The sequence below is a fragment of the Sus scrofa genome, chromosome X (genome assembly GCF_000003025.6).
Source record: "Sus scrofa isolate TJ Tabasco breed Duroc chromosome X, Sscrofa11.1, whole genome shotgun sequence".
In the NCBI taxonomy this organism is placed as follows: domain Eukaryota; kingdom Metazoa; phylum Chordata; class Mammalia; order Artiodactyla; family Suidae; genus Sus; species Sus scrofa.
In genome coordinates this window covers 10,001,606-10,028,752 of record NC_010461.5, presented here as the reverse complement: position 1 = coordinate 10,028,752, position 27,147 = coordinate 10,001,606, and the positions used below count along the sequence as shown (strand labels likewise).

The following is a 27,147-nucleotide window of genomic DNA, read 5'->3' as shown; positions in this document are numbered from 1 at the left end:
AAGTGTCCAATAAGTGTCTTGAGTTTCTGGAACACTGTCCAGACGTTCTGAATGCCTGCATTAAGACACTGAGTACTCAAAAGTTCAGTTTCCATCCAGGCTGACATGCATATAAGTCATACGTCCTCAGTCACCTCCTGGCTCCATTTGAGAGAGCTCTCTCAGCCATAGTGACTCCATTTCGATTTCCCATTCACACTCGTCTGTACTGGAAGATGAAGATCTTAAACGAAAAGCCATTCAACTCAGTTAACGTTAATTGGTATCTACTTTATGTCAGTCATTGATGGTATAAGATAAATACATCACATCCTCTCCATGAAAGAGTTCTTCATCTAGTGAAGGAGCCTGGTAAGTAACTATGTCATTGAACATGGGTGTCATAAAAGCTAACAAAGCACGGCAAAGATTTAAGTGAAATCACACAGCCTGCTAACGCGAAAGAGTTCACAAAGCCAATGATACAGAAGAATAATGGTTCAACTCATGGGCAAAAACCAAGGAAGAATCTGGTGGACCTAACTCTGGAAGACAAAATGAACAAGGATTTGGTGAAATACTGTAGGTGTGTGCAAATACACTGTCCCAGATGAGAGCCATTCAGAGTGACTGTCTTGTGCCCATTTCTCACCCCAAAACAGCAATCTCATCTTTCTCTCCAAATGAAGGCTGACAGAATATGCCACTCCCAAATATGTCTCTTTGGCATAAAGATTATTTTGAGCTGATTATTTTTTGGGGAAAAAAAAAAGGCAGACACAAGAGAAGCTCTAAAAGTAGTAGAATTTACACTTAATTGTAAAGGAAATTTACATGGACAAGGGAAATATCCACTTGTGAGGGTGTCTTCCTCTCTGCAGCAGGAAGAGAAACTAATCCATGAAGAAGTCAACAGTGCTCCTGTTTTACCAAACTTTTCCAGGTCACCTCCCACAACTGGCTCCCTAGCCCCCTGACAGCTTTCTTTTCTCTTTAGCTGAAGACAGTATTTAAAGCTGTTGCTTGGACCAGGTGGGGAAGTTTAACTCAGTTTTCTTGGTTCTCTCCCATATAAACAGGAGATATACATGTTATGAAACTTCTTTGTGTTTTTCTTTTAAGAACCTAGAAGTGTAGAGGTTAAATTATTTTTCCTCCCCTACAGTGTCAGAACACGGGGTTTGAAAAAAAGAAAAGATTTGACTGTCAAGGTCTTTAGAGAGGTTTTTGGAAGAAATTGATGAAATCTGCAAATATTTTTGTAAAGATCACCTTCTTTTTCACAATGGCCAAGACATGGAAACAACCTAAATGTCCTCTGACAGAGGAATGGATAAAGAAAACGTGGTACTTATATATAAAGGAATACTACTCAGTCATAAAAAAGAATGAAGTGATGCCATTTGCAGCAACATGGATGGACCTAGAGATTACCAAACTAAGTGAAGTAAGCCAGAAAAAGACAAATACCACGTGATATTACTTGTATGTGAAATCTAAACATGACATAAACGAATTTATCTATGAAACAGAAACAGACCGACAAACATAGCAGACTTGTGGTTGCCAAGGGGGAGGGAGGTGGAGGAGGAATAGATTGGGAGTTAGGGATTAGCAGATGCAAACTATCATATATAGAATGGGTAAACAACAAGGTCCTACTGCATAGCACATGCAACTACATTCAATATCTTGTGATAAACTACAGTGAAAAAAATACAAAAAAGTGTATGTATATGTATAACTGAGCCCTTTGATGTAAAGCAGAAATTAACACAACATTGTAAATCAACTGTATTTCAATAAAATAAATTTTTTTTAAATTTCTGGGAACAGACTCTAGCTCTTTAAAAAAAAAAACAAAACAAACAAACCTTCTTTGTGACTGTGTCTGAAACTCAACTCTAAAGAGAGGGCCACACAAAACCATCATACAGTTTTTCCCAAACAATTATGGCCAAAGAAAAATCAAGTTGCATCTCTGTTTTTCATTTTAAGACTATGGGGCAATCAAGGGGGAGGAGGTCGGGGAAGGGATGGAGTGGGAGGTTGAGGTTGGCTGACCAAAGATATTCTATATACACTAGTGTATAGCACAGGGAGCAAGAGTCAATCTCCAGTGATAAACCATCATGGAAAAGAGTATTTTAAAAATGTAGGTCGTTCCCTGATGGTCTAGTTGTTAGGACTCAGCGTTTTCACCCTGTGGCCTGGGCTAAATCCCTGGTCTTGGAGTTGAGATCCCACATCAAGCTGCTACTCACAGTGGCAAAACAAAACAAAACACCAATGTGCTACAAATGTGATACTTATTTCTGAACTGAATGTACTGGGAATTATTTTTTTAAAAACTTTCATAGACTCGATAAAATAACATTTTTTTTTAAAATATGGCAATTATACTGAAATTTTGGTATTTCAGAATACACACAATTACTTTCTTATTTTTAAAACAAAAATTATTTTTCAGAACGAAATTCTGGTTTAATCTTTTTTTTTTTTTTTTTTTTTTTTTGTCTTTTTACGGCAGCACCCATGGCATTTGGAGGTTCCCAGGCTAGGGGTCAAATCAGAGCTGTAGCTGCCAGCCTACGCTAGAGCCACAGCCACAAGGGATCCGAGCCGCGTCTGCGACCTACACCACAGCTCACGGCAACACCGGATCCTTAGCCCACTGAGCGAGGGCAGGAATCGAACCTGCAAACCTCATGGTTCCTGGTCAGATACATTTCTGCTGTGCCACAACGGAAACTCCCTGGTTTCATCTTTTTTTCAATACTAACTATGACACTTGGTTCCTATTTTATGCGAATTTGTTTTCAATGGCCTTTTTCAGATATAAATTAGTCTTGGATAACAAAGACTTCCAGTATTGATGAAACAATATGAAAAGCATGTATCAGAGAGAGAGAAGTTCAGGCAGAAATGGGAAGAGATGAAACTGAAGGATACTATTATATATATATATATATATATTTAGGGCCACACCTTTGATATGTGTAGGTTCCCAGGCTAGGGGTCCAGTTGGAGCTACAGCTGCCAGCCTATGCCACAGCCATAGCTACACAGGATCAGAGCTGTGTCTGCAAACTACACCACAGCTCACAGCAATGCCAGATTCTTAAGCCACTGAGTGAGGTCAGGGATCAAACCCACATCTTCATGGATACTAGTTGGATTCGTTTCCGCTGTGCCACAACAGGAACTCCTGAAGGATACTACTTTTAAAATACACCCTATGCATGCACATTTCCTATGGATATTTTCCTGCAATACTCTTGAGTTAGATGTTCCCAGGGTTCAGCCTGTAGCAATGTGATACTGATGATGATGAATAAATGACAATGATGACAATTGGTTTCTGAACTGGAGATAAACGCCCAGCTCATGTTGGGCTCCAAGATGCTTGAAGCCCCAGATTTGCTTCCTGTCTCTGACCTCAGACTTGATCCTTTCTTCCAAGACTGACAGCCCCGTGATTCACATTCTCCTAGGTCACCTCCACGTTTGCCAGATCATTCAGGGTCTTAAGGAATACAGGTTCTTCAGCCACTCCTCTCTTGGTGGCAGAACTGGAAAACCAGACAAAGAGTGGAATGTTTGCTGATAATTCTAGAAAGCCTTCTGCAGGGGTAGGCATTTGTATTCATGCCAATTCCTTTCCTCCACCTCTTAAAAGCCTTGATTCTGAGTGATGGGAAGCTAAGACCTTAAAGAGGATGATTCGAGGCTGTTCCTTGGGCAATAATGTTGGCTTGGACAATCATTTCAAGTGCTGGTGTTCCATTCCTCATAGTGAAGCAGGGATGGATGACCACGGTGGTCTTGGACTGCAGTGGCCAGGAGCACATGCTCGTTTACAGGTGTCCTGTCAGAGTTACTTAGAACTCAGAGTTGGGAAAATTGACCCAGCAATGTTACACTGCTCTTCTGCAAGCTTTTAGCCCTCTATCTTAATCCTTTTTGACTTTCCTGCTGGTTGAGTCTCTAGATGTTCTATTCCAACTGCTACAAGGCTACTGAAGCGAAGTAGTTTTAAGACACATTCATCTTGTAACCCAAATACTTCCGGCTTCCACCAGGGCCAATCATCATAGAGAGTCGCAGGGCGAAAAACGAAACTGCTATTTTAAAAAGTGTGGAAAACATACATACTGAAACCCACAACTCAGACTGGGACTTGAACCCATGCACGGTGACTCTAATTCAGCCAAGACTCAGATTGGGGCTCAAACCCACTGGTCAGGGCTTGAACCAGGACAAAACCCAGACTGGGAACTGAACCCACTTTTTTGTTTGTTTGGTTTGCTTTTTAGGGCCACACTAGTGGCATATGGTGGTTCCCAGGCTAGGTGTCTAATTGTAGCTACAGCTGCCGGCCTACACCACAGCCACAGCAATGCTAGATGAATCACATCTGTGACCTACACCATGGTTACAGCAACGCCAGATCCTTAACCCACTGAGCGGGGCCAGGGATCGCACCTGCAACCTCATGGTTCCTCGTCGGATTCGTTTCCACTGAGCCATGAAGGGAACTCCCGAACCCATTGTTTTAAAATCATACACCTGGTCCCAGCACCGAATCACTTCAGGTTCTTTATGTCTCAGCACAGAAGTAATTCAGTGAGAGGCAAAGTGACAGGCAAGAAGTACAAAGAATGAGATAGCCTGGTCCATCTCAGAAGGAGGGAGGCTCCGAAATATGGGGGGGGGGTGTGTGTCTGAATTTTTAAGGGCTTGTTAATTTCACTAAAGATTGGCAGGATTATTCCAACTATCCTGGGGCACGGGCAGGAATTACCAGGAATTCGGCCACCACCCACTTTTTGGCCTTTTATGGTGGGCTTGTCACTTAACATCCTAACGGATTACAAGAAGCGCATAATGAGGCTGGAGTTCCACTGGAGGTAGAACCTTCCACCAGCTCAGGCCTAGTTGGTTCTAACCAGTTTTTGTTGTACCCTGAAACGCTGCCATCTATTTCAAAGGTCGGGCCCTGCCCCCTTCCCTCCAGTTTCATTAACTTTACAGAAGTCTCTTTGACCCAGGGGAATAGGATTCACAGCACACAGGCAAACTTCTAAAACGCCCCAGAAACATCCACCTCTGCAGTGTCACTCGTCACAGGGTGACAGCTCTCCAGCCCCGCCGCCCCGACACCCTTCAAACTCTTACCTGAAGCTCCTTGGCTCTTCTCCGCCTCACAGCCTTTTCCTTTCAGGATGGCTTCTTGCAAAGACCAGCTCCTGCTTCTCCAACATAAATGCACCTAGCCTTTCCTTCTTCCTGAGTTCTGTCTTGCTACTCCAGGCAGGGAAAACAGGAACAGCTGTGAAGGCTCATTTGCCTTCATCGAACCCTCATATTGATGTCCTCTGAACATTTTGTCTCTGCCAGAATCCCTTCAGTGAAATCTGCCAATACCTTGAGCAAAAATCCTTCTAAAATACTTTCCCATGATACTGAACGCTCTGGTAAAATTTCTCTGCAAAGCAGTCCCACAAATATTTTCTGTCAAGGACCAAATAGTAAATACATTCAGCATTGCAGGTCTGAAGGTCTCTGTTGCACCCACTCATCTCCGCCACAGTGGCAGGAAAGCAGCCACGGGCCAGATCTACATGAAGGATTGCTATGTTCCAATAAAACTTTATTTGCAAAAACAGACTGGTGAGCCCTGCTCTAAAGAGCACCTCTCAACTGGAGCTGTAAACCTCACATGCCTAGGGAGCTTTTTAAACTCCTGGTGCTCAGGCCACACCCCAAACCAACTAAATCAGGATCTCTGGGGGCGGGATTCCAGAATCAGTATTTTAAAATTCCTCAGGTGCATCCAATATGCAGCCAAGGTTGAAAACTCCTGCTCTAAAACCGCTCAGGAGCAAGCCAGCTGGAATGGATCAGTCCTGAATCCCAAACTGGAGCATCGTGATTCGTTTGGTCTGGAGAGGGTTGCAAGGGTGCAAAGATATTGACTAACCCCCAAGCCCCATATACCTCAGGATGGCCAGGTGGTTCTCCTGTGCGCAGCCCCACCCCTTTACCCTATGTTAGTTATTGAAATTTCTTGAATAGGGATAAGTGAAGCTTTTTTTTTTTTTTAAGTATAATTGATTTGCTGCATTGTCTCAATTTCTGTTGTATAGCACAGTGACCCAGTCATATATATTTTCTGCACGGAAAAGAGAAACTCACTTCTGAGTCCATAGCTGTGCTTCTTTTCAAGTCTTCGAGAGCACGTCTGAGTTGGCCCTAGTGGAGGACCGGATTAGGCTAATACCTATTTTCATTAGAACCCAGGTTCAAGTAGATGAAAATGCTGTTTGAGTCATTCCGAAGTCCACTTGTCCATGACCATTTTACATGAAGCCCAACACTTTCTAGAGACAAACCCTCCACGGCCAGGACTCCATGGTACCTGATTTACTGCTTCCCCCTGTCCTTCAAGAAAGCCTTGCAGCTGGTCATCAGCTGGGAGATGAAGCAATTGTTTTCCCTTCTTCGGAAACCTTGGATTGTATTTTCAGCGTCTTTGAAAGACTGACCTAACAAGAAGGCACATCACTCAGATTTCGGAGCTAGCAAAAACACTTTGTCTGGTACTGAGCTAGGATTGTGAAAATCAAGGGGACAATAAATGCCCATGCACGTCTCTTTCCCCCCTCCTCTTAGTTCGTAGAGCACATATTGGCTCGCAGACTTTGGGTTGAGTCCCTTCAAAGCCTGCTCATGGCCTCAACGTGATGAGCCCATGCCACACACCCTCCTTGACCCCACTGGGTTGACTCCAAAAAAGTTATATGAGTTCACTGATGCAAGCTCAAGGGCAGCCAAGGATCCTTGGAGAAAAGAGAGCAAGTAGAAGGTCTTTTGACATCTCAAAAGGCTCTTTGGAAAATTTCTCATAAGGGCAATGACTCAAGGTGGTCCTTTTCAAATTTTCAGTTCTTTCCGTGACAGCTCTGGGAGGAACTTAAGAACAGTGACCTATTTGGAGGTTGGCAGAGTCTCAGAGACATGTGGGTAATGAAATTCCTATTATCCTAGGAAAACATTATTGGCGCGCAGAAAAACAAAGGTAGAGGGGATCTGATGGAGATAGGGGAGAGAAATAAAGCCCCTCCCCCTCTTGTTAGCATTCCATCCCCCTCAACCCTTGTCCCTGGAGCTGAGTCCTTCAGATGCCCAACCTGAGTGGTCTTGTGTAGACCTAGAATTAGGCTGGGCATTTTGCAATGACTAGCTTTGACATGAGTGAAGGACTCAATAGTAATGGGACTAGGAAAAAAGTACGTTGCAGAGAGTAAGAGATGCCATTGGTGTCTTTGCTCAGACTTTTCTAGATGACCCACTTTCTGTTCTTTACCTAGTCAAGCCTGTCTTTTCCACTAACCTGTCTTCACCATAAAGCATTCCACAACTGTCCTGGGCCTCAGTAATTGGCCCTCTTCAGACTTGCAAATCTATTCGTAAAGTGAAAACAGCTGCTCCACTTAGAGAAGCTGTGAAGACTCTGGCCTGTGTACCCTCGTTTTCTGCCTGGGTGAATCCCTGAGACATGAAACTCTGAAGACAACAAAAAAGAAAAAAGAAAATCCAAATTTGAAAATCATTAGCTTTTATCATTTTTCTGGCATGTAACATAAAGACACCTTGTGTTGTGTTTTACATACTGATGCTAACCTACTGGAGAATATGTTCTCATAAAAATTTGGAAGATACAGATATACAAAAAGAAAAAAATGAAAATCACTGTAATACCCAGACTCTGAAATGAATATTAATAATGTTTTGGACTTTGTCATTGCAATCATTATGATTTTGCATGTGTCTAGGCTCACACTGTACATATTTTTTTATACATTTTTTTATTTTTATTTTTATTTTTTTGCTTTTTATTTTATTTTATTTTTTTTTGTCCTTTTGCTATTTCTTTGGGCTGCTTCTGTGGCACATGGAGGTTCCCAGGCTAGGGGTCTAATCAGAGCTGTAGCCGCTGGCCTACACCAGAGCCACAGCAACGCGGGATCCAAGCCGCATCTGCAACCTACACCACAGCTCACGGCAACGCCGGATCGTTAACCCACTGAGCAAGGCCAGGGATCGAACCTGCAACCTCATGGTTCCTAGTTGGATTTGTTAACCACTGCGCCATGACGGGAACTCCGCATTGTACATATTAATTTAAAACTAGCCTTTTCTAGGAGTTCCCTGGTGGCACAGGGAGTTAAGGATCCAGCATTGTCACGGTAGTGGCCTGGGATGCTTCTGTGGTACAAGTTTGATCCCCTGGACCTGGAACTTCGACCTGCCTTGGGTGTGGGCAAAAAGAAAATAAGAACTAGACTTTTTTGAAAACCCCTGCCTGAACGTTTTTGGAAAGTTCGAGTCTTTTAGCATGAACTCCTTGCTTGGCACACTGCAAATAAATCCTTACTTGGCTGGATGTGGGGTGGTGGAAACTACCCTTTTTTGAACCTAAAAATATGAAAAATTTCATGTCATTAATTACTTTTAGCCAAGATCGTTTTTTCATCTTTTACAGCTTTATTGACGTGTAACTGACATACAATAAACCACACATATTTAATGAAACCATCTCTGCAGTCAAGATAAGGAACATATTCATTGCCTGCAAAAGGTTCCTTGTACATCTTTGTAACTTCACTTCCCTCCCTTTCTATACCCTCCCTCTATCTCCAGGCAACCAATGGTCTGTTTTCTGTTACTACAGATTAGTTTGCATTTTCTAGAATTTTCTATAAATAAAATCATACACTATGCACTCTTTTTGGGTTCTTTCAGCATATTTAAGTTTCATGTTGTTGTGTCTATCAATAGTTCAATCCTTTTTATTGCTGAATAGTATTCCATCGTACAGAGAGACCACAATTTGTTTTGCCACTCACATGCTAATGGATGTTGGATTGTCTTCGCTTTGGGGCTGTAACAAATAAAATCTGCCATGAGCATTCATGTACGAGTCTTTGCATGGTCAAATGATTTTCTTCTTCCTTGGGTCCAAGGTAATTTTGATGCCTGCATAATATGCCACAGTTAATTCAACCCTTATTTTTGATGTTTAGATTGACCTTTTTTTGTCTTCCTTTTAAAAAAATTTTTTTTCAAGTATAGTTGATTTACACTGTTGTATTAATTTCTGCTAAACAGCAAAGTGACTCAGTTATACATATATATATACTTTTTCATATTCTTTTCCATTATGGTTTATCACAGGAATTGAATTTAGTTCCCTGTGCTATACAGTAGTACCCTGTGGTTTATCTATCCTAAACATAATAATTTGCCTCCACTAATCCCAAACTCCCAGTCCTTCCCTTCCCCATCTAGGCTGACTCTTGATTTGAGTTTCCGGAAAGCAGAGTCTGAGGCAAGGATTTGGGTGCAGGTAATTTACTTCAGAGGAGACCCCAGGAAGCAGAAGCGAAGGGGTGGGGAGAGTGGGTCAGGGAAAGGAGCAAATCCCAAAAGGTGCGTTAGTGAGCTGTAATCACCGTGGGCAGGTGGAGCTCAATCCCATGGGGTCCTAATCAGGACTCGTAAAGAATAGTCCCTGAAGTGGTCTTGCTGAAGAAAGGAGAAGCTGGGCATTCATTGCCCAGATCTTTCTCCCACTGGGGGAGGGTTGTTCCCTGAGAGTGTTAACCATCTCACCGTTTTCGGCTATGTCTGGCGCAAGCAAAATGGTCTTCTGAGGCATCCAAGAAAAGCCCTGAAGCCAAAAAGCCTTGGTGAGCCTGGGGCAGGAGGCTGGGATCACGCATGGAAGTGTTCATCACAGGTGCGCTAAGGTCAAGGGGCTGAGCTGGGTGGCACAGAGCATACCCATGTCTGGTTTCCTGATTTGCTGTGATACAGCATCGAACATCTTTGCACTTGTACTCTGATGCATACGCATGATCATTTCCTTAAGTTCACAGATGTGGAGTTATTAGATCAAAGGGTTTGTACATTTGAAGGGTGTGAGCCTGGGCACCACATCACTCTCTGGAAAGGCCTCAGTTTACTTTCTCACAGGTTCCATATGAGAACGCCTGTTTCTCTAGTCTTCTATCAATAATGAGCATTTTTATTAAATGAATGAACAAGCAGACACTTGTCAAAATATCAAAATGAAGAGTTCCCTGGTGGCACACTGGGTTAAGGATCAGGCATTGTCACTGCTGAGACATGGGTTTGATCCCTGGCCTGGGATCTTCCGCATGCTGTGGGCATAGCCAAAAAATTTTAAGAAAAACAATTTTTAAATATCAGAATGATATACAATTTTTATGTCCAACTTAAGTATAAGCCTCATAGGCAGTTCCTGTTGTGGCTCAGTGGTTAACGAATCCGATTAGGAACCATGAGGTTGCAGGTTTGATCCCTCGCCTCGCTCAGTGGGTTGATTGAGCATTGACATGAACTGTGGTGTAGGTTGCAGATGCGGCTCGGATCTGGCGCGGCTGTGGAATAGGCCGGCAGCTACAGCTCCGATTAGACCCCTAGCCTGGGAACCTCCATATGCCGCAGGTGCAGCCCTAAAAAGACAAAAGACAAAAAGAAAAAAACACTCACAGCCTCATAAAGAGAAACTACACCTTATTCATCAGATGCTGGGTTCAGAAATGAGCACACTTAAAGCACAAAGATATTTCCATGGTGACAGGACTTCGGGCCTCCAAAAAGTAGCCTGTGGATTGATTGTGTGACACTGGCTCCTGAGTCATTTTTTCCAGTCGACTAATATGCCTCCCAGACTTGCCAGGTGATTGTCACTTTGTATACTGCTCACCAGTACTGGGTCCTGGGCAGCGATTTCCTCAATCTTTGCCATGTTGGTTGAATGCTGGGTCCATGCTTGTCCCTGACCTATGTCCTCCATGTCTCTGACAAACTTTTTTTTTTTTTGTCTTTAGGGCCACACCTGAGGCATATGGAAGTTTCCAGACTAGGGGTCGAATTGTTGCCGGCCTACATCACAACCACAGCAATGTGGGGTCTGAGCCACGTCTATGACCTACACCACAATTCATAGCAATGCTGGATTCTTAACCCACTGAGCGAGGCCAGGGATCGAACCTGGTATCCTCATGAATGCTAGTCAGATTTGTTTCTGCTGCGCCACAATGGGAACTCCATCTGGCATAACTATTTTTGTGTGTCTTTTTTTAGGGCCGCACCCATGGCATATGGAAGTTCCCAGGCTAGGGGTCTAATCGGAGCTGTTTCTGCCGGCCTACACCACAGCCACAGCAACACCAGATCCAAGCTGCATCTGCGACCTACACCACAGCTCACCGCAACGCTGGATCCTTAGCCCACTGAGCGAGGCCAGGGATCAAACCCACATCCTTATGGTTCCTAGTCAGATTCGTTTCCGCTGCACCATGACGGGAACTCCTGGCATAATTTCTTACGTTTTATCCAACAGCCTGTCTTGATTGGAATCCCCCGGGTCCTCAGGAGGTACGGGACTTTTTGACCCTTGGTCATCTCAGAGCTCAGGCCAATGGCCCTGGCTAGAGGCTTTATGTCTAGTGTGGCTAGAGCAGCTGCCTCAAGACCCTAAGTTTTAGTTCATTAAGACATGCGAGGAAGAGTTTTTTTAGTAGAGAGAGAAAAACAGTTGCTGGTATTTCATTTTGGGCATGAAGCATGATCGCATATTCCTGGCCAAGACCCAATTGTGTCTCTGAGCTTCTGGGCTTTTCTCTGTCCTGGTGAAAACCTGTTGGGCTGGCATGGCTCGTGTCCTGGACTCATGCCTCTCCCTTTCCCTGACAGCTGTGCTCCAGCAGGCAGTGTCAGCTAGCCTCATCACCCAGCTGTCGACACTGACATGTGATCTCCTGACGCTCTTCATTTATTTCCATGTGCACAGTTTGCCCTCTGTCAGCTCGCCACCCAGCAGCTGTTTACAAATCTGTGAACAGCCATTCCCCTGCTGTACACATTCAACTTCCCAGGGCGGACTGCAATTATCCCTGCTCCCCGCACCCCCACCTTCCCTAGATGGCTGGATTTCAGGACTTCATTGGACCTGCTATTTGGCCTCAGGGAAAGGATGTGAAGTGGTGAGTGGAGACAATTCAGGGAGAGAGGACAGAAACAGCCAAATCTAGAAGCCTCTGAAGAGGCTGGAATGGTACTGTTTGAGAGAGTTGACAGTCCTGACATCAGAGACTGACCTCACGGCGATCCCAAACATTCCCTGTTTTAAATAATCTCTGCTTAATGAATGGCATTTTTATATTTTCAATCTTTTTCCAGACCATCATTTAGACTATGATGCCAGATTAACGGACTATGGACTGTGATGTGGGCTACCAAGAGAAACTGAAATTGTCCATAAGGTCATGTCCATTAACTATGGCACTAAACATGGTGAGGAAAGAATGTGAAAGAAGAGGTATACAAAAAGAAAATTGTCTTCCCTAAAAAGAGTTATCACAAATAAGAGAGTCCAGAAAAAGACAGCTATACAAAAATCTCTAGGGGTTCATTTAATGAGCAATGCCCAGTAAGAAACTACAATGAAGCCTGGAGAGGACAATTCCTCACACTCTGAATACATAGGACTCTTGGATATATTATAACAAAAACACTTCTAAAATAATAGAGCAACTCAAGAATGTGAAATCCATAGATACCAACAAAAAAGAACCTCCAAACCAGTAACACTAGCACAAACCATCTAAGTAGCAAGAAGAAGCCCACATAGCCAATTAATGATATGAACATCACTAGTAATCAGGAAAATTCACCTTGAAACAACGAGAGTGTTTATAACCAACAGATTAAAAGACATTTTAATCTTTGACAATTTAAATTAGTGGCAAGGATTTAGAAAAGAAAATGGAAACTCTTAATGACTGCTCATGGGACCAGTGTTTGCTGAACTGTTTGTGGTGAAAAATAAGGTTCTTTTATTCTTTATCCTGATAAGAACAGATTATACTATGGATCACACCACATCCAGCCCTAAATACACATATATTTTCCCCAATAAAATATTTAAAAAGTTATAACAATTTTTATACTTATCCCTCATATTTCTCACAAGAAATTTTTCCTAAGTTAAATTTATTTTCAAAATAAAAACTTTTGGTTTCACTTAATCCAAATTTGTACTAATGCTAAAACAAAAATAATTCTTTTTGTTTTAGCATTAGTACTATTATTATTTTAAAATAGTCACATTTTTAATCCAATACTTTTATAAAATATAAAATCACTTTTGGATATCATGAAATAATGGAAATATCAAATTATGATCAACATTTCTAAATACATGCTCTCAAGTCCTGAACTAATCACAGACCATTAAGTAACAGTTCATGGGTCAGACTTGAAATTCACTGATGAAGGACTAGTTAAAAGTATCTCTCTGTCTTTCTTTCTTTCTTTCGTTTTTTTTTTGCTTTTTAGGGCTGCTCCTGTGGCATATGAAAATTCCCAGGCTGGAGGTTGAATCAGAGCTGTAGCTGCTGGCCCACAGAGCCACAGCAATGCCAGTTGTGAGCCACATCTGTGACCTACACCATAGCTTGTGGCAATGCCAGATCCTTAATCCACTGAGCGAGACCAGGGACTGAACACACATCCTCATGGATACTAGTCAAGTTTGTAACCCACTGAGTCACAATGGGAACTCCGAAAGTATCTCTTAAAATTAAATAAAATTTAAAAAACATGCTTATCTTCTATTTCAATAATCAATTTCTAGAAATCCATCCTAATTATATGCTGGTTCAGGATACAAGGAAACAAGCTGGAAATATATGTTAATAGGGAAAGGGTCATTAGAGAATGGCAATATGGTGAAGTATTATACAGCTGCTGGAAAAAAACAATATTTATATTGGGCTCACATTATTCAAAAGTGCATATATTTGAAAAGCAAAGAACATAAGTATAGAAATACATTTAAGAGTTCCCACTGTATCAGAGTGGGTTAAGGATCTGGCATTGCCACAGCTGTGGAGTGGGTCACAGCTGTGGCTCGATTCGATCCCTGGCCCAAGAACTTCCATAAACTGCAGGTGCAGCAAAAAAGAAAAAAAGAAATACATGTATTTATATGTGTGTGCATAGACTCACCCCCTAAAATGGTTAATAGCGTTTGCCTCTGGTAATAGGACTGATGGGAAACGTAGATCTCACATATTTTAATGTATAAGAAGTAATATTTCTGTTTAGAATCTTTTCTCATAATTTCCAGTAAGGTTTCTCCCATCACGGAATGATTTATTTTAACTATTAGAATTCTATTAATGTTTTACGTCATAAGATTAGAACATAAAAACTCTATTTTTCCCAATTAGTGAAAGAATTCAACAGAAGTAATTGTGATAAAAGCTTCTAGCAGACCAGCAATAGAAGGGGATTTTCCTTACCTGACAAGGTACATCTGTTATCAACCATTTTAGCAGATATTGTACTTCATCAGAAACTTTGGAATCATTCCCATCGACATCAGGTTTGAAAGAATAAAACCACTGGTCGATTTTACGTTGGAGGTTCTGGATAAGCAAAGAAAGAAGAGGTCTAAGAATATTTAAAAAGGAGATAAAACCATCCTTATTCGTAAAGAATATGATTATCTCCATAGAAAATTCAAGAGAATCTAAAACTTTCAGACTGATAACAAAGTTTGGCAATGGGCTGGATACAAAACCAGCACACTCACATTTTTCGCATTCCTACACATAGTAATAATAGCCAGTTAGAAAATGCTTTCGGAAAGAGTTCTCATCTTTCATAGCTACAAAAACTACAACATACCTAAGAATAAATTTGTACAAGATATGAAAAACCTTTTATGGAGAAAATTACAAAATAGCACTGAACAATGTAAAAGATGATCTGAATATATGCAGAGACATAGGACGTTCACGGAAGAAAAGAAAAGGTCAGGAAGATGACATCTGTCCCCATATTAATCTATTAATGGCATGGAATTAAAATGAAAATCCCAGCAGAGTTTTCCGTGGAATTTGACAAGCCGAGCCTAATACTTGTACAGGATGGAAAAGAGACCATAATAGAATCCTCCAGCAAAACGGAAGCAATGGGATACAAAGGAGATTTATTATGGGGAGTTGGGAACTGGTTCATGCGATTATGGAGGCTGTGTCACACCATCTGCTGTCTGCAGGCTGGAGGCCCAGGAGAGCTGGTGGTTTAATTACAGTCCTGAGAACCAGGGGAGCCAATGGCATAAATCCTAGTCTAAGGAAAGAAGAAGATGCAAGTCTTAACTCAATCATGCAGGCAGGAAGGGAACAAGTTCTCCCTTCCTCTGCTTTTTAGGCCCTCAATGGATTAGATGAGGCCCACCCACACTGGAGAGGGCAATCTACTTGACTGAGTTCACCCATTCAGATGCTAACCTCATCCAGAAACACCCTCACACACATACCAAGGAATAATGATTAATCGGGGCACCCCATGGCCCAGTCAAATGGATGCCTAAAATTGACCATCACGATAGCTAAGACACAGCCAGAGAGCTTGCTCTACCAGATATCAAGACTTGTTAAAAAGATATAGTTCTGGAAGAGAATAAAGGAAAAATCTCTTTGTGACCTTGAATCAGTCTTAAGGATTCCAGAGACAAGCAGAAGAAAACCAAACCCTTCATTAAGGAAAAGGTAGACAAATGCAACTACATGAAACTTATATACCCAAATACAACCAAAAAAATACCTTAAACAAAAATTAAAAGACAAGTCATAGACAGGAAGAAGATATGTGAGCGCATATAATTAGTAAATATTAGCATCTAAAAGATGTAAAAAATGTTATAATTCAGCAAGAAAAAGACATATATCCTCAAAAGGGCAAAATATATCAAGATGCAAATTATCAGAGGAGGAAATCTGAAAATCAAATAAATGAAAAGTTGCGCTATTTCTCTAGATTTCAGGAAAATGCAATCTCATAGCCAATAGATTGGCAAAAATGAGGAAAAGGGACTTCTCATACATTGTTGGTACAAATGCTACTTGATAAATCAGTTTCTCACTCTCCCTTTGTAGATCTACAACCTAGAGAAGGTCTCTGACCTGTGCAAGGGGAAGCTCAATAGAACAGGCAAGAAAACCGTACTATTTTCAGTAACAGAATATGATAGAGCAGTTCAAAACAGAGAACTGGAGCAACAAGGGTAAAACTCATCAAAACAATGAAAAGAAAAGGCTGATTAACACCCCATATGATGCCATGTTCAAAATTATGGTTGTATTATGGATATATACACATACGGTAATAGTATAAAATATGCAAAAGATTGATACCGGATGGGGTAATCGCTCTAGCAAGAAAGGGAATAAATAAAAAGGTGGAGATGGAGAATGACAAAATGTTAACATCTGAAAAGACTCAAATGTTGAGCACATGACTGGACGGCTGCTATAACACTCAGATTAATATGTGTTTGAAGCATTTTATAACAAAAATGGGGAAATGGTTGCCTGTACTTTATAAGTTTCTTCCTGCATGTAGAAAGTTTATGGGAGGAATTTTACTTCCCCTGAAACATCTGCCATCACCTCTGCTCCGAAACAACAGCTGGACCTTGACTTCTTATGCTGTGACCTGGACAACTGATAGTTTCTCAATCTTACATACAGTAAAAATAAAAACGTCTTTAGAAAACTTTACTATTCTTATGTGCCATAATATACATTCTAAGCTAAAAATTATGTCTTGGCTGTCCAAACCCAATTTCAAATATGTGTGCCTTCCCCTTCCCAGCCCTCAGTTCTAAACAAATTGTTCCTTCTAACTCGGTCCTACATAGAAACTCCAGGGCCACCAGTGCATGCAGCTCTCCAAACAGCATGGCAGCACAGTGGTGAGGAAGCTGTGGAGTTGTCCTTCTCCATCAATGGCCAGAATGATAACTGGAGAATTATGAGCTCAAGAGTGTATGGAACAAAGCGAATTCCTTCTATTCCATGTATGTTGTGAACATAAAACATCTTGGACATAGTTAAAGTGTAGCTTCCATCTGGCATTTTTCATATTATGTAAAATTGTTATGTCAGCAACAGATGGTAGAGCGAAGTGTTAGGAGATTTTACTCATGCCCAATTATCAGGTTTGCAAATCTGAACATTAAACAGTTCACAGGTCTGTGGAAATGCACGAGGTGCTAGATTTTCTCCTGTGGTGCTGTCTTGAAAAATAGGAATTTCTTGTCTGTTTCTCCTTTCCTCCTTCCTAACAATCTTTGACTTTGTTTTGACATCCTTATCTGAGCTCCTGAGCTGACACCACCATTAGTTCAGTACGCCCTCAGCACATGTTTTCAGTAAATTGCACAAGCCTGTGCAAGTGAAATGCCTGTATCTCCGCTCTCTCTCCCCTTTCTTCTGAAGTGATCGAAGAAGCTAGATGTGATTTCTTCCAGCAGCCCTTTAGCGACCATGAGGAAACCTCAGCAAAGCTGGTGCTGAGGACAGTGGAAAGGAGACTCAGAAAGCTTGTCTTTGACATTATCAAGCTGTCAATTACCTGTCAACTGGTTGACTTCTGGACATGGTGTTTGTCAGACAAAATAGTCTCTTGTTCAATCTGTGTGAGTCAGGGTTTCTTTTACTGAGAACTCAAAGCACCCTGATAAAAGATGGAGGAATTTTAACATTCACTAACAGTCTCTTGATACAAAATTCATGAAATACAGTTGATCCTTCAACAGAGCAGGGGTTAAGGGCACCAACCTTCTGGAGAACTGAAAATCCACACATAACTTAGAGTCTGCTCTCCACATGCACACTTCTTCTACATTGGCCATTCCGTGTCGGCGGATTTGATCAACTAATCAACTGCACACAGATCGTGCAGTACTACAGTATTTACTATTGAAAAAAAAAATGTGTGCAAGTGGATCCATGTAGTTCAAACCGACATTGTTCAAGGGTCAACAGTACAAAGAAAAGGAACCTTAGACCTGGATCAAGAGCACTTAACCTGTTTCTCCTACTTGGAGGCAACTGTGTTCATTGTCATCCATTTATAAGGCAGGAACTCTGAAATCCAGCCTAGGGCAGCACACAGATTTATAGGTCTTACATTTGTTTAGCACTTCACAGTTTTGAAAGTACTCTCATATATACGATCACCTCATCAACTGTGGGAAGTGAGCTGTATAGGCATTTTTTTGAAAGTAGATGTGCAGGAGTTGGTTAGGTGACATCATCAAGGGGAAACTAGTCAGCAAAAGACCTAAACTCAGGACCACTGAATTTTCTGCTGGGTCTTAATGACTCTTCAAATATTGCATATGAACAAGTTTTGGAGAAGAAAAACCCTACTGATACTTAACTAGGAGCTCCCGCTGCGGCGAAAACCGCTCCTCTATGTGCTGTCTCAGAGAGCTCTTTCATCACCCGTCTCTTTGCTTCACTGACTGGAATTTTGCTCTAGTTGTCTTTGGATTTTAGGTAGTGTATTAAATCTTGACTGTAGTGAGATGAGAAATATAAATAGGGATAGTTCCTAGATTTTTCTGAACTTGGATGTAATTCTGATTGACATTATCATCTCAATATTTTTGTTTCATGGTAACATGTGGTAAATAAAAAAGGGGAGAGCCTTGTTCCTAGAGTTGAAGTTGTGACTCTTATCTTTCTTCATTGTGCCTCCTTTCTCTCCTGGACTGCATTTTGTTATTTTGTTTTTTGTGTTTTTTTCCCCCACTTTTTAGGGCCACACCTGCATGCAGCATGTGGAAGTTCCCAGGCTAGGTGTCGAATCAGAGCTGAAGCTGCTGGCCTCTGCCACAGCCACAGCCACGCCAGACTGGAGCCTCAACTGAGACCTACACCATAGCTTATGGCAGCACTGGATCCTAACCCACTGAGCAAGTCCAGGGATGGAACCCGCATCCTCATGGATACTATTTGGGTTCGTTACTGCTGAGCCACAAACAGAAACCCCTGGACTATGTTTTCTTTCTTCCTTCCCTTTTCTTTCCCTTTCTTTCTTTCTTTTTGGTGTATCCATGACATACAGAAGTTCTTGGGCCAGGGAACGAACCCGCACCACAGCAGCAACCTGAGACACAGTACTGACAATGCCAGGTCCTTAACCACTAGGCCATCAGGGAACTCCTGGACTACATTTTCTACTGAAGCCAGCACATGATTATTTAGGTAGATGCCAGCAGTAGGTCAACAGATGATTGTGACCAAGGATCAAAAAAACAGGAAGTTTCCTCTTTTTCGATGTTAGCACAGAAAAGTTAACACTATTTGCTGTGGACTTTTATCAGAGGGATCTTTGGTCTGGTATTTGACTTTGTTTCTCCTCAAATGATATGAACTGGCTGACAGAGCTGAGCATAAATGTGCATATGTCTTCCTAATTAAAAGAAGCCTGGATCACTTCAAAATAAAAGCATCGCCAGTACCTCCTGAGAACATCCACAGTGTCAGAGCTAGGAACATGTCCAGGTTTAGACTGTGCACAGATTGAGTTCCCCGGTCTATTGAAGGTACCCTAGAGCAAGCAGTGAGAAAGATCACCACCTTGGGCCTGCTGGGAGTTGAGTAGGGGAAAGCTGAGGTCAACCGTATCACTGGCATCTCAAGGTAATGACTTAGACCCGAGTTCTTCAACCTTGGCACTGGATCATTCTTTGTGATGGGAGCTGCCATGGGCATAGGATGTTCAAACAGCATCCCTCATCTCCAACACTACATGCCAGTATCACTTTTCCTGCCCCTGGAGTCATGACAACCGAAAATGTCTCCAGACATCGTCAAATGTCCCTGGGGGGGGGCGGGGGGCAAGATCACATAACTGGTTGAGAATCATTGATTTTGATGAAAACGGCCAGGAATGAATTTCACTATTGCAGAATGCTGACACTTCTGCATTTTGAACAGAGAGAGACTGGTTTTTTTCAGATGTTCCTTCTAAAGTTTTGTTTGAATTTCTGCATTAGAATAAGGAAATGGAAAGAATGCTTTTAAGGATCGCCTATTGTCTCATATCCTTCCTTCTTCCTCACACCTGCCAGGTTTTTTTGCTTTTTTTTTCTCCTCTTCCCACTGAGAAATGTCTTTTTCCCCCCCTTTTCCTATTGAGAAATCATCACAAAAGTTCTAAAGGTATTTTAAACCCTCTTTCAAGAAAAAGGCAGTTAGGCTCTAGCCCCCGGGCCTTCTGTCTCCTTAAGGAGCTTCTGTAGCTTGAGGGAAAAGTGGAAACTCTCTCCAGAAGCATTCTCTTTGGCCTAAGCTTACCAGGAAGCTTAATTTATGTCTGTAAAACATTCGAGAAGAAAAAACCATTCGCCCAAACCACTGCTATGCAAAATGCTATTTTCAAAACCTCACTGACACATTAGCATCTGTCTTAACTAGTCCTGAGGGAAAGAGAAAAGACTAGAAGTTCTAAAGGGTGACACAGGAAAGGAGGAAGGTCCTAATAGGACTCTAAACGCCAGGGAAGTTGACACTCGAGATGACAGACTTGGTAGCTGGAGTGCAGTATACAGTCCTGCTTCCCAGGGTAGCCTTGGGCACCTACTTATGTGGGCGAATAATGGAAATGCATCTGTTTCATGCCTCAGATGTTGCTCAGATAAGAAACCAACCCAAATCCACAGCGAGAATCAGGAAAGAAAAGAGGCCAGCTGGTAAGTATGCATCTGCTGAGAGATTCAGACAGTAAGGGGACTGGTCAGAGGCCATAATGGCCCTGGGAATGTCCAAAACATAGGGCCACTAGGCACAGAAGAAATCAATGTATTTTAAATATAAGATGCCTCATCAGATATTTACAGCTCTATAGATTTGACTAAAGTGGGCACAGGCCTACAAATTAGGTTACTTTGCTCTCCTTCGAAGATTTCCCGTTGCATTTCAAATGAAAGCCAAGCTTCTCCCCACGACAAACAAAGCCTTGTCAAATGTAGCCTCTGTCCACCACTGGACCACTCTTTCCTTCATCAACTACACTCCATGCCTTTCCACCCCCTGGACACGCCTACTCTCCTGCTATTCCCGCAACGCTTACCCTTCGATCACCCCTGCATTGGCTCCTTCATGTCACTGACCTTTGCTTTCCTTAGAGAATTTTTGTGACCAAACTGAAGAAGTCCCTTTCCCGATGACTGTCACCTTACCTTGTGATATTTTGTAGCACTTCTTATCTTGCGGTGAAGGTATGTCTTCACTTATCTACAAGGTGACCAAGTAATGTCCCATCCAGAGTAAGGTGCCTTTGAGAGTGAGCGCTATTAATGATGAGGCTGGGACAATGAAATAATGACACCAGGCTGTGTGGACCACTGCAGTTATAACCCATTAGAGAATATATTCTTCCTTAGGGTATGGACTTGATCTAGCGTCTTCACTATTGATCCCCGGAGTGTGCAACTCTACCCACAACCACAGTCACTTACTATTGAATAGAAGGATTAATACATACATTCCCTTATTATCTTTGCATTTTTCCATATACTGAAATATGTATATGTAATACAATAATATAATTTTAAAAGAAAGACAGTAGAATACAAAATGATCTTGACCTTACAGTACCTATGTAATACGTATGAATATGGATAATGACCCACAAAGAAGAGGAGAACTGTAAGCGCTCATGTGTCTCAGCGGTGGTAGAGTGGTTGGCTTTCTCTTTCTTTTGCCACCTCTTTTATCCCTTTGACAATATTGCAGGTTGCCTAGGGGGAGAGGGTTGGGGGAGGGACGATTTTGAAAACATTAAAATTTCAAAATGGAGAAATGAAAGAATGTTTCCTTGAATAGTATATTCAATCCTAAGCTACATCTCCAGCTTGGCTTTGCCTATTTAATGAATTCAACGCTCCTTAAACACATCCATCCAGAACCATGGTACCCCTGCCACAAATCCACGCCAGTAAAATGGATGTACAGGATTTCCCACTGTGGCACAGCAGGTTAATGATCCAGCTTGTCTCTGTGGAGGAGCCAATTCAATCTCTGGCCTGGCACAATGGGTTAAGAATCCGGTGTTGCTGTGGCTGTGGCGTAGGTCACAGCTGCAGCTTGGATTTGATCCCTGGCCTGGGAACTTCCACATGCCAAGGGTGCAGCTGAAAAAAAGAAAAAAATAAAGGATGTCCACTCTCTATCTTTCTACCCATGACTCAGTCCCAATAAAAGTCACACACACACACATACTGTTAAAACTGTAAATACAGAAGAAGAAAAAGTGTTGCTCACCACCCAGTTCTATGAAGATTATGTCAACAGCCACGGCGGTGGCTGATAGGAATTTAGGGTGAAAAACATGATGAGGGACTCTGCTTTGGACAAGATGACCTCTTAGTTAGAGGTGTGTATGTCAGGAAGAATTTTGATGAACCCAGATCCTTGCATCGTCCCCCACACAGAAAAACACTAAACTCATTAACTTGATGTATCTGTTCATCGTGATCAGCAGTAAGCTTTTACTGAGATGCGTGCCCGACTGCATGTACCCCCTAGCCAAAAAGTCATCTATAAGCTGGTTTCTCCCCTACGTCTTCTGAGTACTACTTCTTTCAGAGCTAATGAGAGGCTGTCTCCTGCGTTACAGCCCTCAGTAAGGTCCTTGAATAAAACAAACTCACAACTCTTCTTTAAGCCAAGAAGTTGCATTCTTCTTTAAGTCAAGACATCGGATAGTGGAAGGCTGGGAAATGAAGTTCTAAGTTTTCCTGTCTCTAAGTTCTCCTGCCTTTATACACGAGAAGGATAAATAGCAGTAGCATGTGCCAGTCCATAATCAACCCAACTACACAAGAAGCATTCGTTTACTTCAATAAACTTTTACTGAGTACTTATTATGTGCATGGCCTGTGGGGACTGCACCTTGTCCAAAGTGTTTTTCCATCCTCGTTTCTTTAATTTTCCTCTTCTATCATTATCCTCATTCACTAATGCAGGTAAACCCCTTTCCTTCTCTCTCCCTAGGGAATTACACTTAGTGGATACTGGGCTGACCCATGCTCAGTGGTGTTGAAATGCAGGCCAGTGATTTCATACTCGGTGAACAATGGTTGTAAATGGATCCCAGATGAATATCAGAGGAGACTGGAAGTCCATAGGGATCCCCCTTGGCTGAACTGAGATTCAGACTAGGTTGCTTCCTTTCAGTGGAGACAGTGGGAACTGGGGGTTAGGACTGAGACCCAGAGCTTTCTTTGGGAGAGTTTTACATTGAATATTGGAGCAAGAAAGCAAAGCACATGATAAAGAGCGTGGCCAATGGGAAGTGCATTTACTTCAATATGCTAATTCCAACAAGCACTTGAGCACTGGCTTTACTGCTTTTTGATTAGTCTTAGGCTTTCAAACAAAGAAAGCAGGATAGTAGAAAGAGGGCTTGGTAACTGGACAATTGTGTTACTTTGATTAACCTCTGTGCACTCAGGGCTCTCTCATTCATGGACCAGGTGATTATCCCATTCTTACTAAGCCCTCACTGTCCATGTCTTTTTTTTTGCCATGCCCCCATCATGCAGAAGTTCCTGGGCTAGGGGTCCAACCTGCGCCAAAGGAGTAACCTAGGCCACAGCAGTGACAAGGCTGGATCCTTAACCCATTGAGCCACCAGGGAACTCCTTATTGTCTATGCTTTCTTGGTATAATCTAAACAATAACTCAATGACTGAATAATGAGATAAGAGCTATTCAAGCCCCTTATGAATCTTTATCATGTTTCACAGATTTTTTACTAACACATCCTCTAATATTTTTTTTCATACAGGCTGAGATGACAGATGTTTTCATCCACAGTATATACACCAACATTCCTCCTCCTTGGTTTCCCCTAATCCTTTAACTAAAAATTGAATCTACAGCTTAATTTTCTTTAGGAATAACCACATTTTACATGAAGTATAGCTGTATTGATTGCTCTGAGGTATTAAAATATTTCATACATGTGGGCCTAAGATTCCTGGCACAAATGTTATTATGGGGAGAAATTGAACAAATAAAGAAATAGATATAAGAAAATGGGATTGTGAATACTATTTAACCATCACTGAATGTCAAAATTCTTTTAACAAAACACAGAGTGAACACAAAAAAGTATTTCATTTTTCTTTCAGCTCCATGGATACCAATGTTGCTAGACATGCCACCATCTCTTAATTGGGGTATCTGCAAAATCCTGTGGTAATTAGTGTTGTTACAAACACCATCATCTCTTCCCAGATTACCTAAAAAATGTGAGGACAAATAATACAGTTGTGGACACATGATCACTTGTCTGGATATTTGCAAAAATCCCAAGGTAACTAACATGGTTGAGGATATATCACTCCTTTCCTGAACAACTGAAAAATCCCAAGGCCAGTGGCATGGTAAAGGACAGATCAACCTACCTGGCTGTAAGCAAAATTCAAAGGGCAGCACTGAAGATACAATCATTTTCTGCCTGCTCACCAGCAAAAACCTTTGACGACTAATGTAATCAGACAAATATCACCCCTTCCCAGAAGGCCTATAAAGGCCCAGGATCAAGATCACAGTAGGAGCATGTCATATCTTGTGCCTTGACATCTGTAAAATCCCAAGGTCATTATCTTCATTAGGAACATCATCAAGTCTTGCCTGCAAATTTCAGGAAAACACATTAGTTAGAGACATCTTCATAGTGTGACAGGATATCTGTGAAATTCCCCTGATCACTGTGGTAGTTAGTCAACGCAACTTAAAGGATACTTGCAAATAAACATGGTCACTGTTGGCTTTGCCTGTCTGGATATCTGCAAAATCTCATGAGCTCTAACTTTGGCACAAACATCATCATCTTCTACTTGGAGGCAAGCAAAATTCTGCCTTCAAAACCATATGGAGGTTCTTAATCTCTTAATTGGAATGTACAACCACCAAAGAGACAACAGCATTTAAGGGCAATTCTACAATCTAGACACTTGAAAATCCTATGAGCAGTACAAACTCAAAGGGAACCATAAGGGGATACGTGCAAAAAACAAAAACAAAACAAAAACACCCAGGGTCAAGACTTTGGACAGAGACTCATCTTCCCTTGAGTATATATCTGCAAAAACACCAAGACATGCTGGCTGAACTAATAATAAGATTTCATTTTGCATTTTGCAAGTGTCTAGTTAAAGAGATGATATGATGAAGGCCCACTATCCCCTCTTGATTGGAGGTTATAAAGACTGATGATAAATAATGAACTAGGAATACAGGTATTACCTGAACACCCAGCAAAATTCCATCAAATTTATGGGGCCTACCAAATCTACCTGGAAACTTGCAAAAGTTCAAAGATTAACACTCCAGTTAGAGACACAATCCTGTCTTTGACAAGATAACTGCAAAAAGCCATGGTTAAACAAAAAAGTGATGAACAAGATGATAAATGACCCAGATACCTACATATCCCTCCCTCACTACTAAGGAAAAGCACACGTTATACTTAAAACTCTAAAATCATAGGGGCTAATGCTTACCAGCATTGTCTGGGACAAGATCATTTCTTTTCTGAATATCTGCAAAAAAAGCATGGCAACACAACAGTTAGGAGCACTACGCACACCTACCTGAAGATCAGATGGTCTGTCTCCTGCAAAAGGCTCACATCATCACTCACCTAGATATAAGCCATATCCCCTCATCAGTATGAGGTCCACCATGACCTCTAGGCAGGAACTTGGAGAACATACTGTGACAAATGTGTCTACGGACACGCTTGCAATACCTGGACCCTGAAGCTAATCCTGTCACTACCACTCTTACAGAAATCATCAAATCCACCTGCAATCTTGTGGTAACTCCAAGGTCAAGGCCATTGTTAGATACTCCATTATCTCCTGAACACTCACTTGCAGAAGAAAACCATGGTTACTACTGTGACCCCCAGCTCTAAGAGCATTACATGGATACCTGCAAGTCTCTCAACAATTACACAGTCAAATATAAGTTTTTTCTAAAATACACAACAGGAGGATAACACGGTTTCTAGAATTGGTGAAACACTATCTTTTCTTTCCTGAAAACCTGTACCTCCAAATGCCATGGCAACAGGAACAAATATCCCTCATCTAAGCATATGAAGACTGGACAGTCTGTGATGTGGTAAAGGTGCCTATCATCACTTACCTGGACACCAGAAATGTGTCTGATGACAACCATGGTCAGGTTCACCAAAACCTCTTGACAGGAACATGAAAAACACATGATGTGTGTGTAAAAAGACAAAACTCGTTCTACAAGGACACCTGCAAAGAACATTCATTGCTTTCATCATCATGAGAACATCAACTCTAACTGAATGCTGGCAGTAATCCAAGTCAGGAATATTCTTAGCTAAGCCGTTATTCTTTAATGGGACACGTGCGAAATTTCCCATGGTCACTACCATGGCTGGAAACATCACACTAATTACCCAGTTAGGTGAAATCACTCAACACTCATAAAGACAGACTAGAACTTTGAAATATAATAAACAAGGAGTTCCCACTGTGGCAAAATAGGTTAATGATCTGACTTGTCTCTGTGGTAGGAGTGGTTCGATCCCTGGCCTAGCATAGTGAGTTAAGATCAGTGTTGCTGAAGCTATGGTGTAGGTCACGGCTGTGGCTCAGATTTGATCCCTGGCCCCAGAACTTCCACATGTCTTGGGTGTGCTCAAAAAAGATAAAGGATATATAATAAATGAAAACTCCTGGTTTCTAGAACTGGTATGGGTTCCATTATTTCCTATTTGACCACGTGCAAGCAAATCATGGTAACGAGCGTGAGGGACAGCAGTGTCACTGACCTGGCTACCTGGAGATCAGGAAGCCTGGGCTTTGGTTTATTGGCACATCACCTGCATACCAGCCATGCTGGTTCACTGACGTCTCCTGAAAGGAGACCTGAAAGAGGTGTCATTAAATGCATTAGAGCACAACTTTTCCTACCACGACTCCTCCAAATAACATTGGTCACTTCACTGGTAGGAGACTCATAAACTCCACCTGGAAATTGCAGGAATCCAAAGTCATCAGCAATGTTAGGCAACCATCATGTCTTGACTGGACACCTGTAAAAATTATATGGGCACTGGTGGGAAAAACCACAATAAATATTTAAATACCTGCAACCCCTGAGCATACTGAGCATTAAATATCACTTTTACCTAAATATAAAAAGTGAA

At 41.7% G+C, this 27,147-nt stretch overlaps 1 long non-coding RNA gene across 1 annotated transcript; it reads right to left on the bottom strand.

Moving 5' to 3' along the window:
• On the bottom strand, nucleotides 8,060-18,718 carry LOC106506895. Its single transcript, XR_001302542.2, has 3 exons — nucleotides 17,506-18,718; nucleotides 14,382-14,507; nucleotides 8,060-9,021 (listed from the first exon to the last, which is right to left on the bottom strand). It is a non-coding gene; the product is annotated as an uncharacterized LOC106506895 (long non-coding RNA).